This window comes from Doryrhamphus excisus, linkage group LG9 (assembly GCF_037039965.1).
Source record: "Doryrhamphus excisus strain RoL-2023G ecotype Guam linkage group LG9, RoL_Dexc_Guam_v1.1, whole genome shotgun sequence".
NCBI classification, from domain to species: Eukaryota; Metazoa; Chordata; class Actinopteri; order Syngnathiformes; family Syngnathidae; genus Doryrhamphus; species Doryrhamphus excisus.
This window is the reverse complement of record NC_136365.1, coordinates 11,207,406-11,224,402: the sequence shown is the minus strand read 5'-3', so window position 1 is coordinate 11,224,402 and position 16,997 is coordinate 11,207,406. Positions and strand designations below refer to the sequence as shown.

The window sequence follows — 16,997 nt, the reverse complement described above, 5'->3', positions numbered from 1 at the left end:
GAGACATACTGGTAAAACATTCTGGGACCGATGTTTGGACAGATACTGGGAACCAGACTAAGGATGTTCTGAGACATACTGGTAAAACATTCCGGGGCCGATGTTTGGAAAGATACTGGGAACCAGACTAAAGATGTTCTGAGACATACTGGTAAAACATTTCGGGACCGATGTTTGGACAGATACTGGGAACCAGATTAAGGATGTTCTGAGACAAACTAGTAAAACATTCTGGGACAGATGTTTGGACAGACACTGGGAACCAGACTAAGGATGTTCTGAGACAAACTGGTAAAACATTCTGGGACCGATATTTGGAAAGATACTGGGAACCAGACTAAGGATGTTAGGAGACATACTGGTAAAACCTTTCGGGACCAATGTTTGGAAACATATTGGGAACCAGACTAAGGATGTTAAGAGACATACTGGTAAAACATTCTGGCACCGGTGTTTGGACAGATACTCTGAACCAGACTAAGGATGTTCTGAGACATACTGGTAAAACATCCAAGGACAGATGTTTGGAAAGATACTGGAAACCAGACTAAGGATGTTAGGAGACAAACTGGTAAAACATTCTAGGACCGATATTTGGAAATATACTGGGAACCAGATTAAGGATGTTCTGAGATAAACTGGTAAAACATTCTGGGACAGATGTTTGGACAGATACTGGGAACCAGACTAAGGTTGTTCTGAGACAAACTGGTAAAACATTCTGGGACCGATATTTGGAAAGATACTGGGAACCAGACTAAGGATGTTAGGAGACATACTGGTAAAACATTTCGGGACCGATGTTTGGAAACATATTGGGAACCAGACTAAGGATGTTAAGAGACATACTGGTAAAACATTCTGGGACCGGTGTTTGGACAGATACTGGGAACCAGACTAAGGATGTTCTGAGACATACTGGTAAAACATCCAAGGGCAGATGTTTGGAAAGATACTGGGAACCAGACTAAGGATTTTAGGAGACATACTGGTAAAACATTCTCGGACCGATGTTTGGACAGATACTGGGAACCAGACTAAGGATTTTAGGAGACATACTGGTAAAACATTCTCGGACCGATGTTTGGACAGATACTGGGAACCAGACTAAGGATGTTCTGAGACAAATTGGTAAAACATTCTGTGACCGATGTTTGGAAAGATACTGGGAACCAGACTAAGGATGTTTTGTGACAAACTGGTGAAACATTCTGGGGCAGATGTTTGGAAAGATACTGGGAACCAGACTAAGGATGTTAGGAGACATACTGGTAAAACATTCTGGGACCGATGTTTGGAAACATACTGGAAGGTTCTCAGTATGTGTCCAAGTGGGAACCAGAAGAGTCCAAACATTGTGTAAAAGGTTCTGTCTTCCTAATCCTTCCCATATTCACCAGAAACCTATGTGGATGACAGTAATCTAAGAAATGTTGAAAAGGAAGGATGGGTGACAGAAAGCTGAAGGTTGGAGACGTGAAAGAACCATGCAGCAGTTTTACCTTTCATGTCCAAGATCCTTCAAAATTAACCATGTTCTTGCTTAGACACGATGCGATCCTATCTGATAAATTGATGTGTTTGTTCACGTGTGCCTCTTGGCAAGAGATCGACGGAGAATGCTGATTGCTAAAGAGGAGAGGAGTTTAGCCTGGTGGCTTTAACAAAGTGAAAAGTACATTTCAAGCTAAAAGCTGACACGCGTCCTCTTGTGCCAGACATTAAAAAAAAAGAGTCATGTGGCGTCTGTGAACTCAAGCTCAGTCCTGTGGAGATGGGGAAAAAAGCATTTTCGGTGTCCAAAAGGTTTCCATGCTGACTTTCCTTTTTGAATGCTATCTAAATGGCATGAGTGGAATCTATTTAACCCGACTCACAGCCGCTAAAGCTTTTAGAACACTCAGGTTTTCATATCTTTCAATGTCTCCTTTCGGCTTTGTGCTCCCGTCCAAGCTTCTTTTCCGCTAAAAGTCTCGCCTGCCGACTCGGACGCTTAACGCTGTCAAAAACATGTCGGTCCACTGTTCTTCTTTTCTCTCACTTAAGCAAACAGGTCCCGTTCCAAGTAAAAACATGTGGCTGTACGCCCCTATAATGTATGCCGAATGGCATTTTCCCATTTACTTCCACAGCAGAACCTTTGATGCTGGTAGGGATGTCAAAGCATGCCTTTCTTTAATTAATTAAATGCTGATTGTTGCTTTAGCCATGTTGTACTGAACAGACAGGATAGCAGGCGTGTTACGTTCCATTTCCTGTTCTTTGGCTGTTTCTTTTCCTTGTTGCCATCACAAATAAACAAAACTTGGACACTTTTAGAGTGAATGCTTGCGTATCACGCGTTTTGTCGTGTGTACCTTTGTGTACGAGTGTATGTGTGTAGATTGTCATGCAGGTCATGGTGATGCAAATGTGGAATCCAGGCAACTGGACCGGCCACAAGTTTGGAGACACTCTCTCATGATTTTAAATGAGGAAGTGACTGGTACTGAATGTCCCTGGTGGGTGTGTCCCCTGGGGGTGGCCATGTAAGGCTGTTGCTGTCAGGCGTGGCTGCATAACAATTGGTCATTGGCCCTCCTCTTCCTGTGCTGCACGGCAGTCGAGTGTTTAGCGCGCAGACGTCACAGCTAAGAGACCCGAGTTCAATGCCACCCTCGGCCATCTCTGTGTGGAGTTTGCATGTTCTCCTCGTTCATGTGTGGGTTTTCCCCAGGGACTCCGGTTTCCTCCCCCATTCCAAAAACATGCTAGGTTAATTGGTGGCTCCAAATTGTCCATAGGTATGAATGTGAGTGTGAATGGTTGTTTGTCTATATGTGCCCTGTGATTGGCTGGCCACCAGTCCAGGGTGTACCCCGCCTCTAGCCCAAAGACAGCTGGGATAAGACTCCTGTACCCCACGTGACCCTTGTGAGGACAAATGGTAGAAAATGAATGAATGAATGAGTATAAATGGAAGCAATAGATTACAATACATTGTCATGTTTTTTTTCATATTTTTGAGCGTATGATCTTGTCTTGTGACACCCTTGGTGATCACCATGACCTTTTTGACGTATTTTTCTTTTAATGTTTGTATCTAACTTTGGTTGTTTGACACAGTAAGTTCCAGATCCTGTCCTGCGGTTATCATGGCATTTGTCCTGGAGGCTGGTACCCTTCTGTGTTAGCATGAAGCCAAAGAAAGACAACAACAAGACAACAAGGTGGGGTGGGTCGAAGGAATGAAGGAGTGAAGGAATTGAGGAATGTAGCAAACTTTGACTTGGAAGAATCCAGTGTATGTTCAATCCAGTGTATGCAGGCACATCAAGTCCAATGTGGTGAAAGGAGCTCATGCTTGCATTTGTCTTGTGTGGACCAGCCCTAAAAGACTTGTCCTCACAATAAACGTGGGATGCCAAGGCTTGTGCTGCACACACACACACACACACACATAGAACAGAAAGTGCAGTGCTGGCAGTGTGGACTAATTTATGCTTGAGTGCAGTTCAATTAAGGCAGATGTACAGAAGTGTTCTCCAGTCTCGGCGTGTGCTACATGGCTTCAATGCAATGCAGTCTACACACACACACACAGACACACACAGACACACACACACACACGCACATATAATTGTGTGTGTTTGTCACAGACACAGAGAGAGAGGCGGTGGGAAGAGTTGATGCACTTACGTAATGCGTAGACGTTGCATGTCTACAAACACAAGGAGCCCGTCGGCCACAGCAGTGAGATGTGTTTCAGACGCTTCGTGACTGGACTCTGATTTTATTTTTGTTGTTATTATTATTCTTTTTATTTGGGCAGGAATGTGCATGCGGCTCTTTGACACATACCTTCCGTAATATTCCTGCTGTCTTGTTGTGTTGTGTTCCAAGGATTGTTGTCGGCCTGCCTTTAGTGTGCTACGTCTACGCAGAGACAAAATATCTTTGCTGTTATATTAAGGTTGCCGTGACAACATGGCACGAAGCTGCCATAACCCCCAGCAGGTGTTTCATTGGGAGACGTTTGGTTTGTCAACATAAAGGACATAGCTCCCTTTTCATCCTATCCTTCCTTTCACTGCCATGCTGCGTATTCATGAGGGCTTTCTTTTATGGTGCAGGTTTGGCTTTTTCTTCATCCCCACCTCCGTCCTTCACCAGCCGTCTTTCACTCTTGCCTCCCACATCTTTTTTTTAAATTTATGCTGCCACTGAACAATTGCTCTCTGTCTTTTAGGTGTTCTCGACTCAAATCAGTGTCAATACTCGTCAGAACTCGGTTGGCCGGATGGGAATGAGGATACCGTAAGCCCTGGCCAGTTTGGGGTTTGACTTCCGTAGCTTTACTCTATCGTGGTTTGTGAAAAATATATATTAATAAATCAGGCTGTTTTGTGGTTGAACACAGCCTAGTATGGACCAAAACACATACCTAGTTAAGCAGTTTACTTATCTTTTGCACTGAATGAAGCATTTGCAAGCATAAATGTGGCCAAATGAAGTAAAATTGAAATGACTAAGAAAAGTACTATGAAACCGGGACAAAATACAATCTTTTATTTTGATGCATATTTTGCACTGAACAGGAAGTCACATTTGCTGCTGTAGAATGCAATCTTTTATTTTGATGCATATTTTGCACTAGACAGGAAGTCACTTTTGCTGCTATAGAATGCAATCTTTTATTTTGATGCACATTTTTTCACTAAACAGGAAGTCCCTTTTCCTGCTATAGAATGCAATCTTTTATTTTGATCAATATTTTGCACTGAACAGGAGTTCACTTTTGCTGCGACATCTTTTATTTTGATGCATATTTTGCACTGAACGGGGAGTCACTTTTGCTGCTGTAGAATGCATTTTTTTTTATTTTGATGCATATTTTTTCACTAAACAGGAAGTCACTTTTCCTGCAACAGAATGCAATCTTTTATTTTGATGCATATTTTGCACTGAACAGGAAGTCAGTTTTGCTGCTGTAGAATGCAATCGACATTAGACAGTAGACGGTAGTTACGTTGCTGCCATTTTCCACATAAATGTGGAGGTCAACATGTCTGATAATAATTCCAATATCAGCATGAAAATGAAGTATCTGTTCAAATCAGTATGGTTTATTTCTGCTGATGATGGTATCGGCTTGTGAGTGACAACACTGTGCTCCACGCCAAAAGCAGCTGCAAGTATTGTCATCGTCTGTAGATAGATATTTGTCTGGAATGTCATATGTGAATGAGAGTGAGAATGTGGCTGGAGGAATAAGAGGATGTTCATCCATATTGCACATACAAATCTACAGTATACATTATATCTATATACACTAAGACACAATTCCATATGTCTACATGTTTGCCAAGTACTTGAGAAAATGTCTGCAGGCAAAAAAGAGAGAGTGTTGTTTGCTCTTTAAAGAAAAATAACACTCCTGTCCCCCCCCGAAGGCTTTTTGTGATCATTTGTAAAGATCTCTTAGCTGCGTCCTTGCCGCATGCTTACACGTGTCCTACTGTAACTGCATGCATGTGCCCTCCCTTTCACGTTCCCCCCTCCCAATAGGACGGCTGCTTGCACCGCCCTTTTATTATGTGCAAGATTTCACGGCAGTAAAGGAATGTTAATTGGTTGATTAGGGAGCATTGAGGTCATTGATTGGTGCGAGCTCAGGGCTCACCTGCTGTTCCCGCCATCTAATTGGCTGCTAAATAACATTTCAATGAACCATAGACAGGCTGGGGGAAAGAGCTACTGGACTGCCAGAAATACGTCCTGTCAATCACAGACGAGCAAGGGCGCGCTCCATCTTAAGGGTGCAGGTGTGCACATGCACACACACACACACACACACACACACACATACACACACACACACACAGAGGGTGACATCAGCATCAACGACATCACTGTCCTTGATGCTGTGTAAAGGCACAGTATAATTTATACAAAGCTGTACTGTATACACGCCATGGCTATATACTGCAAAGCTGTACTGTATACATGCCATGGCTATATACTGCTATACTGTATAATGCAGAATAAATGTGTATAAAGCTGTACATGGCATGTATGCTAGGGCGATATAGAGTGTATACACACTGACACTTATACACTAGGGGTGGAGCCAAACCCCAATATGGTATTCGGAACAGCACCAATAAGGACTTTTTTAGGAAGAATGAATTGGAACAAATACTTTAAAAATATTAGTATTGGGGAACAATGAAAACAACCAACAACAACAACAATCAGAAAGCTGCGTTTGTTGGTGAGACCACAGTGCATGCCCGGATCAGCCAATGATAGACTGGTGTTCAGCAGTCGGGGGCGGGGACAGAGCAACACAAAGCAGTCTGCCTGCCCCTCCCAGCAACAGAGGAGGGTCAACTTACTTAGTTAGCATCCATATTTTGCTTTGTAAACATATTACCTTTCACCTCGGCTGGGTTTCAGATGCTGTTTTCAACTGTCAGTCGTTTTCAACTGTTTGACCGGGAGATGATTCTGTTGGGCTGCATTTAGTTACTCATTTTATGCTCACAACAGACACAATGTAGCCCACACCAAGATATAACTCCTATCTGGACACCCTACCTCCATTCGTCCATACGTCCATACAGTCCATACGTCCATATAGTCCATACACCCATACAGTCCATACAGTCCATACAGTCCATACGTCCGTATAGTCCATACACCCATACAGTCCATACAGTCCATACAGTCCATACGTCCGTATAGTCCATACAGTCCATACGTCCATAAAGTCCATACGTCCATACAGTCCATACGCTCATACAGTCCATACGTCCATATAGTCCATACAGTCCATACGTCTATATGTCCATACAGTCCATTTGTCCATACAGTCCATATGTCCATACGTCCATACAGTCCATATGTCCATACAGTTCACACGTCCATGCAGTCCATACAGTCCATACAGTCCATACAGTCCATACAGTCCATATAGTCCATACAGTCCATGCGTCCATACAGTCCATTTGTCAATACAGTCCATACAGTCCATGCAGTCCATACAGTCCATACAGTCCATACAGTCCATACGTCCATACAGTCCATATAGTCCATACAGTCCATACAGTCCATATAGTCCATACAGTCCATGCGTCCATACAGTCCATTTGTCAATACAGTCCATACAGTCCATGCAGTCCATACAGTCCATACAGTCCATACAGTCCATACAGTCCATACGTCCATACAGTCCATACAGTCCATACGTCCATATAGTCCATACAGTCCATATGTCCATACAGTCCATAAGTCCATACAGTCCATACAGTCCATACAGTCCATAAGTCCATACAGTCCATACAGTACATACAGTCCATAAAGTCCATACAATCCATACATCCATACAGTCCATTCATCCATATGTCCATACAGTCCATACAGCATCATACACTATGCTCTGCCTGGCTTTGACCTTGTGACTTCTACAACAGCGTAGTGCTGCTTGTAGGAAGAGATTATGTGTGTGTGTGTGTTGCTTCTTAGTAGCTTATTTGTCATATTTAGGCCCATAAAACAGCTTGTAGTTTGTCTTTTATTAATTGGTAAATGCATATTTATAAGGTCAATTTATCACTATCACTATTGAACTGAAAACTGCGTGTGTGTGGGGGGGGCTGAAGCCACACAAGGACGCTACAGGAGATAATCCATAAATTTCAATATTTAGCAGAAATTGATGATGTACATATTTTCCGCATGAAATGACCTAACGGCAGCACTGGTGGTGATCTCTCGGCTCCGCCCTCATAAAGATCTCCTTTATGAAGTAACTATTTCCCTTATTCCCATTTGTAATGCTTTTCTTGTGAAGATAAAAGCCATACAGGCTGACGTTTCTCCAGCCAGTTTGGAAGGTGGTGGGGCCGGGGTGCTCGGCGGAGGACGCCCCGGGACATTCCTTGGCTGCTTTGACTTCCATTTAATGTCACCGCGACAAACAACAACATTTTCTCTGCTCTGATCCCAAATCCCTTTGCTAATTAGGCTCTAGTTTTATTCAACCACAACATTTAGGATTAGAACTCCTGCCTTGTAAAACACTGATTAAAGATTATGTATTTTGTTTGTGGAAGCTAACGCTTCTACTTCTGCACAAAAAACTTCACCATCTTCAAAACATGCACCTCCACTGTGGTGCATCTGCTATTATTTTTCTGACAAATGCACCTTATTAAACATCCTAAGTTGCATTCAGGCTGCACGGCGGCCATTTCTGTGTGGAGTTTGCATGCTAGGTTAATTGGCGACTCCAAATTGTCCATAGGTATGAATGTGGGTGGGAATGGTTGTTTGTCTATATGTGCCCTGTGATTGGCTGGCCACCAGTCCAGAGTGTACCCCGCCTCTCGCCCAAAGACAGCTGGGATAGGCTCCAGCATCCCCCGCGACCCTCGTGAGGATTAGCGGTAGAAAATGAATGAAATTCCTTGCATTGCTCAATTCACCATCCACTGTAACTTTAGGGAGTTGAGGGGATTGCCGGGCATGTGTGTGTCAAATTTGAGCGGGATTTGTTGAAAAACATGTCCGACATTAAGCTAAACATCTTACTTACTCAGCAACTCATTGAGCTTTTGGCTAATGACGATATGTGTACTTCATGTATGCAAGCGTATATTACAAAGGATTTTCAATGCAGCCCATAGGGGGCGCCGCAAGTGTTGTTTACAGAAAACATCATCACTTTTATGTAGATTACCATATAGCATGGCTAGGTTGCTCTTATAATGCAGAGGCATACTTTGCAACCTTGGTTAGCATACGCCCTGGTTAGGATTTTAGTGTTTAGGTTAACATTGAAAATCAACACCGAAAGTTTAAATATCTTGGGTTAAATATATATATATATATAAAATATATAAATATAGTTTTTCTTACCTCCTTTATCAAATTGCTGCCACTTGCAACTTTCTTTGGCTCCATTTTGGCTTGTTTTGCAGTAAAAGTAAGTTTGAATCTTCATTTATCCCTTTCATTCATCATTTATGACACTCTTGATCTTAATAGGGTCTAAGGAGAGCTTCAACGTGCAGAAGGAAGAAATGGGAGTGAGAGATTCAATGGAAATAGGCTGTTCATCAGCTGATTCAAACGTTAAGATCATAGCTAAAAAAAATCAAAAAAACTTAAAATAGAAATAAAATCAAAAAATGAGAAATAAAAGAAATGAGGTGAAAAATGGCTTTGGTCATCAATGTTGTCCATTGAATTTAGATGAGGAGAAGATGCAGGATGGCCCAAAAGAGTCAGAGAGTCCCTCTGGGAGAAGTCCTTGTGTTGTGTTAAATCAGGGGTGCTCATTAAGTCGATCGCGATCTACCGGTCGATCGTGGAGGTGGTACTGGTCGATCGCTGGTCGATCGCGGCGTGACATTAAAAAATATCATCCTAGCATCAATGCCGTCACTTGATTGATATACAGGGCAGCCATTCAGATGACAACTGAATGTTGCCCTTCGGGTGACCAATCAAATCAAACAACGTCTCTAAGTGCAGCAGAACTTACGATGTCAGCCTATCATCCATCCCCGTTACTTGATTGACATACAGGACAACCAGTCAGATGACAACTGAATTTTGACCTTTAGGTCACCGCTCATGCGTAAACAACGATGCAAAGTGCTAAGCTAGTCGGCGAATTGCGTCAGATTTTAAGCCCTCGCTAAAGTTTATGGTCACTAAAATGAGTGAAGTAGCTGGACCAAGTAAAAAGGCAAAAACATATCACTTCCATACGGAATGGGAGGTGGACTTTTTTTTTCACAATGTCTTTTTCGAAGTGCGTTTGCCTGGCTAACCTGGCTATCAGCAGCTACTGTCCGGACTATGCATCCCTGGCTGATTCAATTCAGTGCAAGTCATCAAAGTAAACTCAGGTAATTACAAAAAATGTTAATAGTTAATTATGTGTGTTTTGCAATATTGGCTCATTTGGTTATGTACGGTCCATCAACATACATTGTACGTACAAATAATCCTCAATACATTTGAAAATAAATAGATGTTTTGCATTTTTGTAGTGGGTAGATCATTTTGACTCGGTCATTTTAAAAGTAGCTCGCATGCTGAAAAAGTGTGAGCACCCCTGTGTTAAATAATAAGTTTTAAATAAACCAGTCCTGACCACACAGACCAGTGATCAGACCAACAACATCTCCACATAGCCGGCTGCCATTTGACGCCCCTGTGAGACCTGAAGCTCCATTGTTCCCTTGAAGGATGATGATGGTGGTGGACAACATCTCAGACGGTATCTCCTCCATCAGGACAGTCAAGGGAGGAGAAAATCTTCTTCCACCTTTCAATGTCCTATATTTGGTGCTCTTATGCTCATTCCAAACCTTGAAGGAGACCAGGCCTTTGAAGATGTTTCTTCTCAGACAAATGGAATCTGATGGTCATGGGGCCGCACTCTGCACCGGTACCCATCTTCATTTGGGTCCAGGATGCCGATGGGATCCCCCGGATCATGTTTTGACTTTTTAGTTCTATGAGCCTCAGGATGTTTCTAGAAGTTAGAAATGACTGTCCATTCTAAATATCAGTGAATGTTGCCAAACGCAGCGTTCTGTCACTGTGGTTGACTTCCAAGTGGTGTGAATTACAAGAAGCAACAGGAAAGACAATAAAGATAGACAGGAGTCAGGAAGACATGACACCAATATGGAGCTAGCAAAGCCTGGAGATGATGTCTGGTCTTCCTTTCACACTTATTACTGCAAGTAAAATGAATCAATGTGGGACAAACCTCCACCTTTCTGTTCTCTCTGTGTCTCTGGGGGAATCACGTCATGACTTGTGGCTCAGGCCGCCACATTGTCCGATTTATGAGAAGGTTGATCTTCATAAAATCCCTGTTGGCGTGCGAGTGTCATAAAGATGAACTTTTTAATAAGCCTGCAGTCCGACCATGCTGACAGGCTGTTTGGAAAAAGAGACATCATAACTTTTACTAATCACGTCAACAGTGGCCTCTGTTCTACCCCGCAGCCCTGCTGGCGCCGTGACAAGCTGGCATGTTCCACGCCAGCGCCGTGAAATTGAAAATACGTCTGTCATTAACTTTGTTCTTTGTACCTGGGCTCTGAAATGTCTTCACTTTTCCGCTGTGTTCCTTTACAGCTGAGGTGGAACTTCTATCTGTGCTCCATTTTACAGTAAAAGTTGGAATTATACTGCACATATGCTTATTTTTTAAAATATCCCCAATTATTATTGATTTGTTGCGTATAACCCACACCGGATTGCTTTTAGCATCTTTAATGTAAATTCAATGTTTCTGGAAAAGGTTTGACACCGCTGATGAAGTACAAAGTCCATTTTTAACTTCAATAACGATTTGGAGTGCATCAAAAAGAGCTGGAAGCCTCATATTACAAATCTACAACATAAGGTGGCCAGAAACATTTCAATATTGAACAAAGCAAAATTAGTTCTCAACCAGAAATCACTCTACACTCTTTATTGCTCTCTGGTTCTACCATATCTTACTTATTGTGTGGAAATATGGGCTAATAACTATAAAAGCAATCTTCACTCGCTAAATGCACTGCAAAAAAGGTCAGTAAGGATAATTCATAATGCCGCCTATAGAGAACATACTAACTCCATTTCTAAAATCACAAATACTGATATATACTGATTGCTGATATAGTTCATCTTCAAACAATACGTGACAAAAAAATTAAGAAAAATTAAAAAAATTAAGTTTAAAAAAAAAATTATATTAGGAAAGCAGGAAGTGAACAAATGTAACAGTTACTAATTGTAAAAGTACCAGATGGAGGGGTAGGATTTAATGAGCTTTGCTTAGCATATAGACAAACAACCATTCACACACACATTCATACCCAGCATGTTTTTGGAATGTGGGTACCCTCTCCGGGTACTCTGGTTTCCTCCCACATTCCACATGGCCGAGGGTGGGATTGAACCCAGGTCTCCCAGCTGTGAGGTATGCGTGCTAACCACTCGACCAATTCCAACTGTTCCAACCATTATTTCTAAAAATAATTTCTAAAAAAGTCCTTATTGTTATTGTTCCGAATACTGTATTTGGGTTCGGCTCCACCCCTTATTGGATGAGTAGATGTTGGAATGAGGTGAATCGGTGGCGAAAAGTTGTAGTGGGTAATAGTAGTTTTAAAATGTAGTTTGGACAACCTCCAACATTAAAGGAGTTCTTCCATATCCCATTCTCCAACAATTCCTGGAAATTTGATCCAAACCCATGCAGAACCATGACTTATTTTGAAGACACACTGATCAATGGCAGCAAAACCATAATCTTTGCACTTGGTGGATGTAATAAGGTCATGAATCTGAGGAGAAAGTAGAATTCTTCATAGACAGCATCCTTTGTCTTCTTTGCTAAAGACGCTGGCTTACACGTACGCTTGATTTGTGGGCGTTTGGGTCTTTGAATTATTGCAGCTCCATTTGAAATGTCTCATTTTGTGCCTTTTTCTACAATGCTGTCGTTCCGTTTCACTTCCATCCTTATAATCTTCTCTGAAATGCACGTTTCACATGTAATGATGTGCGCTTTATTTTTGAAACAAAGTCACCTAAGGCATTTTTCAAGGCTATTTTCCCAAGAATAAATGAATCCCAACTTGGGTTTTTACCTGCCTTCCTCAGGAAGGCAGAAGTGTGAATGTGCAGCGATGGCTGTTCCTCTGATTGCTGTTGTTTGTGCTTGATGTGCTTCCAGAGCGGCGCCGCCTGAACAAAGAACCCGCCTGTGAGCAGACGCCAGGGAAGCCGCCGCTGTGAAGCATCAGTCAGGTAATGCCGATCGACAGGTCCGGGAGCACAGATCAGTGTTTGGGAAGCCAACGGGAGACTGTATCAAGTCGCGTCAGGCGGGGGCGGGACAATGAAGCCGGAGCGACAGCGTTGTGATCAAAGCGTAACAGGTGGAGGCTTTCATGGAATTTAGCCTTTTTAATGACGCATCTGAGTAAAAATGAAGCCAAAAGTGGCTTAGTATGCCTTATGCTTGATGCCCAGACAAATAAAGCTGACTTTGAAAGAAGTCAGGATGTAAAAGGCGGACTGAGCTCTGCAGTTGTATTGCAGTATGTTGTCAACCTAGTGTGTACTGTTAGCTTGTATTGCAATGAGTATACTGAATATGGTATGTACAGTGCATCCGGAAAGTATTCACAGCGCTTCACTTTTTCTACATTTTGTCATGTTACAGCCTCATTCCAAACTGAATTAAATTAATCTCTTACCTCAAAATTCTACACAAAATACTCCATTATGACAAAGTGAAAAAAGGTTTTTTTGACATGTTTTGAATTTATTAAAAATGGAAAACAAAAAAATCACATTTACATAAGTATTCACAGCCTTTGCTTAATACTTTGTTGATCCACCTTCGGCAGCAATTACAGCCTCAAGTCTTTTTGAATATGATCCCACAAGTTTAGCACACCCATCTTTAGGCAGTTTTGCCCATTCTTCTTTGCAATAAGTCTCAAGCTCCATCAGGTTGGATGGGAGACGTCTGTGCACAGCCATTTTCAGATCTCTCCAGAGATGTTCGATCGGATTCAAGTCTGGACTCTGGCTGGGCCACTCCAGGACATTCACGGAGTGGTTCTGAAGCCAATCTTTTGAGATCTTGGCTGTGTGCTAATGTCTACTGTCTATATGGTCAAGGTACATGACCAGTCTACTGAGGTCAAGAGCGCTCTGGAGCAGGTTTTCATCCAGGATATCTCTATATATTGCTGCATTCATTTTCCTTCTATCCTGACTAGTCTGCCAGTTCCTGCTGCTGAAAAACATCCCCACACTTCACTGTAGGGATGGTATTGGCCTGGTGATGAGCAGTGCCTGGTTTCCTCCAAACATGGCGCCTGGCATTCACACCAAAGAGTTCAATCTTTGTCTCATCAGACCAGAGAATTTTGTTTCTCATGGTCTGAGAGTCATTCAGGTGCTTTTTGGCAAATTCCAGACGGGCTGCCATGTTCCTTTTACTAAGGAGTGGCTTTCGTCTGGCCACTCTACCATACAGGCCTGATTGGTGGATTGCTGCAGAGATGGTTGTCCTTCTGGAAGGCTCTCCTCTCTCCACAGAGGAACGCTGGAGCTCTGACAGAGTGACCATCGGGGCCTTGGTCACCTCCCTGACTAAGGCCCTTCTTCCCCGATCGCTCAGTTTAGAAGGCCGGCCAGCTCTAGGAAGAGTCCTGGTGGTTCCAAACGTCTTCCATTTACGAATAATGGAGGCCACTGTGCTCATTGGGACCTTCAAAGCAGCAGAAATTTTTCTGTATAACCAGATTTGTGCCTCAAGACAATCCTGTCTCGCAGGTCTACAGACAGTTCTTTTGACTTCATGCTTGGTGTTTGTGCTCTGACATGCACAGTCAACTGTGGGACCTTATATAGACAGTTATTATATTTCCAAATCATGTCCAATCAACTGAATTTACTGCAGGTGGACTCCAATTAAGCTGTAGAAAGATCTCAAGGATGATCAGTGGAAAAAAGATGCACCTGAGCTCAATTTTGAGCTTCATGGCAAAGGCTGTGAATACTTATGTAAATGTGATTTTTTTGTTTTCTATTTTTAATAAATTCAAAACATGTCAAAAAAACCTTTTTTCACATTGTCATAATGGAGTATTTTGTGTAGAATTTTGAGGTAAGAGATTAATTTAATTCAGTTTGGAATGAGGCTGTAACATGACAAAATGTAGAAAAAGTGAAGCGCTGTGTCTTGTCCTTGGACCTCTGTGACGGGGACGCTGGTACCATCCCGCCAACTTCTATTCTGTGCTGTCAACATTTTGGTTTGGTTTTAAGCATCTGTTGGTTGGCTCTTGGTTTTTGAAGGTTCCAGAGTTGGTTCCCTCAATAAGCCACACCTTTCACTCAGAAAATTGTCTCAGAGCAGCTCGTTCTCATTCCAAAAAGGAAGGAATCTCACCCACACGCAACTCTTCATACTCCTGCAGCCAGTCCACCTTAAAGGGGACCTATTGTGCTCATTTTCCGCCCTTTGTATTTACTAGTGGACTCCTGTAGAGCAGCTACACACAATAACCTGCACAGAAAACTTTTTAGATCTTCCCGAATCTGCACCTATTCCAGCTGGGTTTCCTTCCCGCCAAAACGGTCTGTTTTAATTTATTCCACCTCCGGGCACGCCCACTCCTAACGATGAACGAACTCCCACTGTCTAATATGAATAACTGAATGAATGAAAGTTTTTGGAGAGCTTAATGAAAAGTTTTCAGGCTGGAGACCCTTGACTTACCGTGTATGAACTCCAAGAGTAGGCACTGCTGGTGCTCCTCCAACCTCGCCTGCCCGAGGAGGAGCACTCATTGTCTCACACACTTTGTCAGAGCATCCCTAGTGCCGTGTGGACGCACAGCATGTCCGACATTAATGTACCCTTCCTTGCGAGAGCATGCTGCTTCTGGCTCCAGCAAGAGTTTGGTGGATATTTCACATTCATGTTCACAAAAACTGTCCCATGTGACATGTTTTTCACTTGCTCCAATAACCTGAGCAAGCCTGAGCTTGCCTTGTTACACAGAAGCAGAGCTTGGGGGAGGGCGGAGAATGTATCTGGTCTACAGCCACACCCATAAGAAACCTCGCTCCTCTGTGACATCACAACGCCTTCAAAAGACCTTTTTCTTAAAGGGGACCTATGATGCGTTTTCCATAAATGTAATTAAAATGTTGTATTCTGGAGTTTCAGATAATGAGGTTTGCACATTTGGAGATTTTTTTCTAATGCTCCCTGTGACATCCCAGTGAGACAGACATCCTTATACTATGGGTGGGTGTGCCCGTTCAAGCTGTAGACCTGCTCTCCCCTGCTCTGCTGCACTGTGAAGATTTCACATGTTAGCACTGAGTGTGACCAATCACAGCAGGGTGAGCGTGCCTGGAGAAGTGCCTAGAATTAATTAAAAAAGAGTGTTTTGGAAAGCCAAGGAAATCCAGCTGGTATAGGTGCAGATTCTGGAAGATCTAGAAAGCTGTCTGTGTGGGTTATTGTGTGTAGCTGCTCTATAGGAGACCACAACTCAATATAAAGGGCTGAAAAATGAGCGTAATAGGTCACCTTTAACTTTAGCTAGGTGTGTGGATGTAGTACTTCCTGTTGGTCATAATACGGGGTTAGCAAGCAGCATTTAGCACTGTTAAGTCTGCTGGTGTTACAGTGCCTTGTTGGTTACTGCATGGTGTTACAGTACCTTGTTGGTTACTGCATGGTGTTACAGTACCTTGTTGGTTACTGCATGCTGTTTCATTACCTTATTGGTTACTGCATGGTGTTACAATACCCTGGTGGTTACTGCATGGTGTTATAGTACCTTTTTGGTTACTTCATGCTGTTAGAGTAGGTTTTTACGCTAGTCTGTTGTTACAGTTTGTGTTTAGGCAGGCGGTTTTGTTCCACTGTGTTTTGTTCCACTTGGTGCATGTTGTTACAATACCTTGTTGCTACTGCACATTTCTACGGTCAGGGTATGCTGTTTTGTCAGTGTGTGTTGGTCAATTGTTTGTGTCTTTTCATGGCTAGGTATAGAACACTAGGTTGTTAGATTTACCTTTTACAGTATATTGTTACAGTACTCTATTATAGTATGGTGTTACAGTAGCTTGTGGTGGTATGTTACAGTAGTCTGCTATAGTATGTTGTTACAGTAGTCTGCTAAAATATATTATTACAGTAGTCTATTATAGTATTGTGTTACAGTAGCTTGTGGTGGTATGATGTTACAGTAGTGTGCTATAGTATGGTGTTACCGTAGTCTGTTATAGTATGGTGCTACAGTAGTCTGTTATAGTATGGTGCTACAGTAGTCTGTTATAGTGTTGTGTTACAGGAGCTTGTAGTGGTATGTTGTTACATTAGTCTGTTATAGTATGGTGTTACCCTAGTCTGTTATAGTATGGTGCTACAGTAGTCTGTTATAGTATGGTGCTACAGT

General features: G+C 42.5%; 1 protein-coding gene across 1 annotated transcript in view; it reads left to right on the top strand.

Annotated features, from left to right (window-relative positions):
* LOC131142006 (protein ELFN1-like) overlaps positions 1-16,997 on the top strand; it is a 73,401-nt gene that overhangs the window by 18,038 nt on the left and 38,366 nt on the right. Inside the window, exon 2 of the mRNA XM_058091637.2 lies at positions 12,737-12,810. The gene's annotated coding sequence lies outside the window, so the exon portion shown is untranslated. The remainder of the gene's footprint in view (positions 1-12,736; positions 12,811-16,997) is intronic.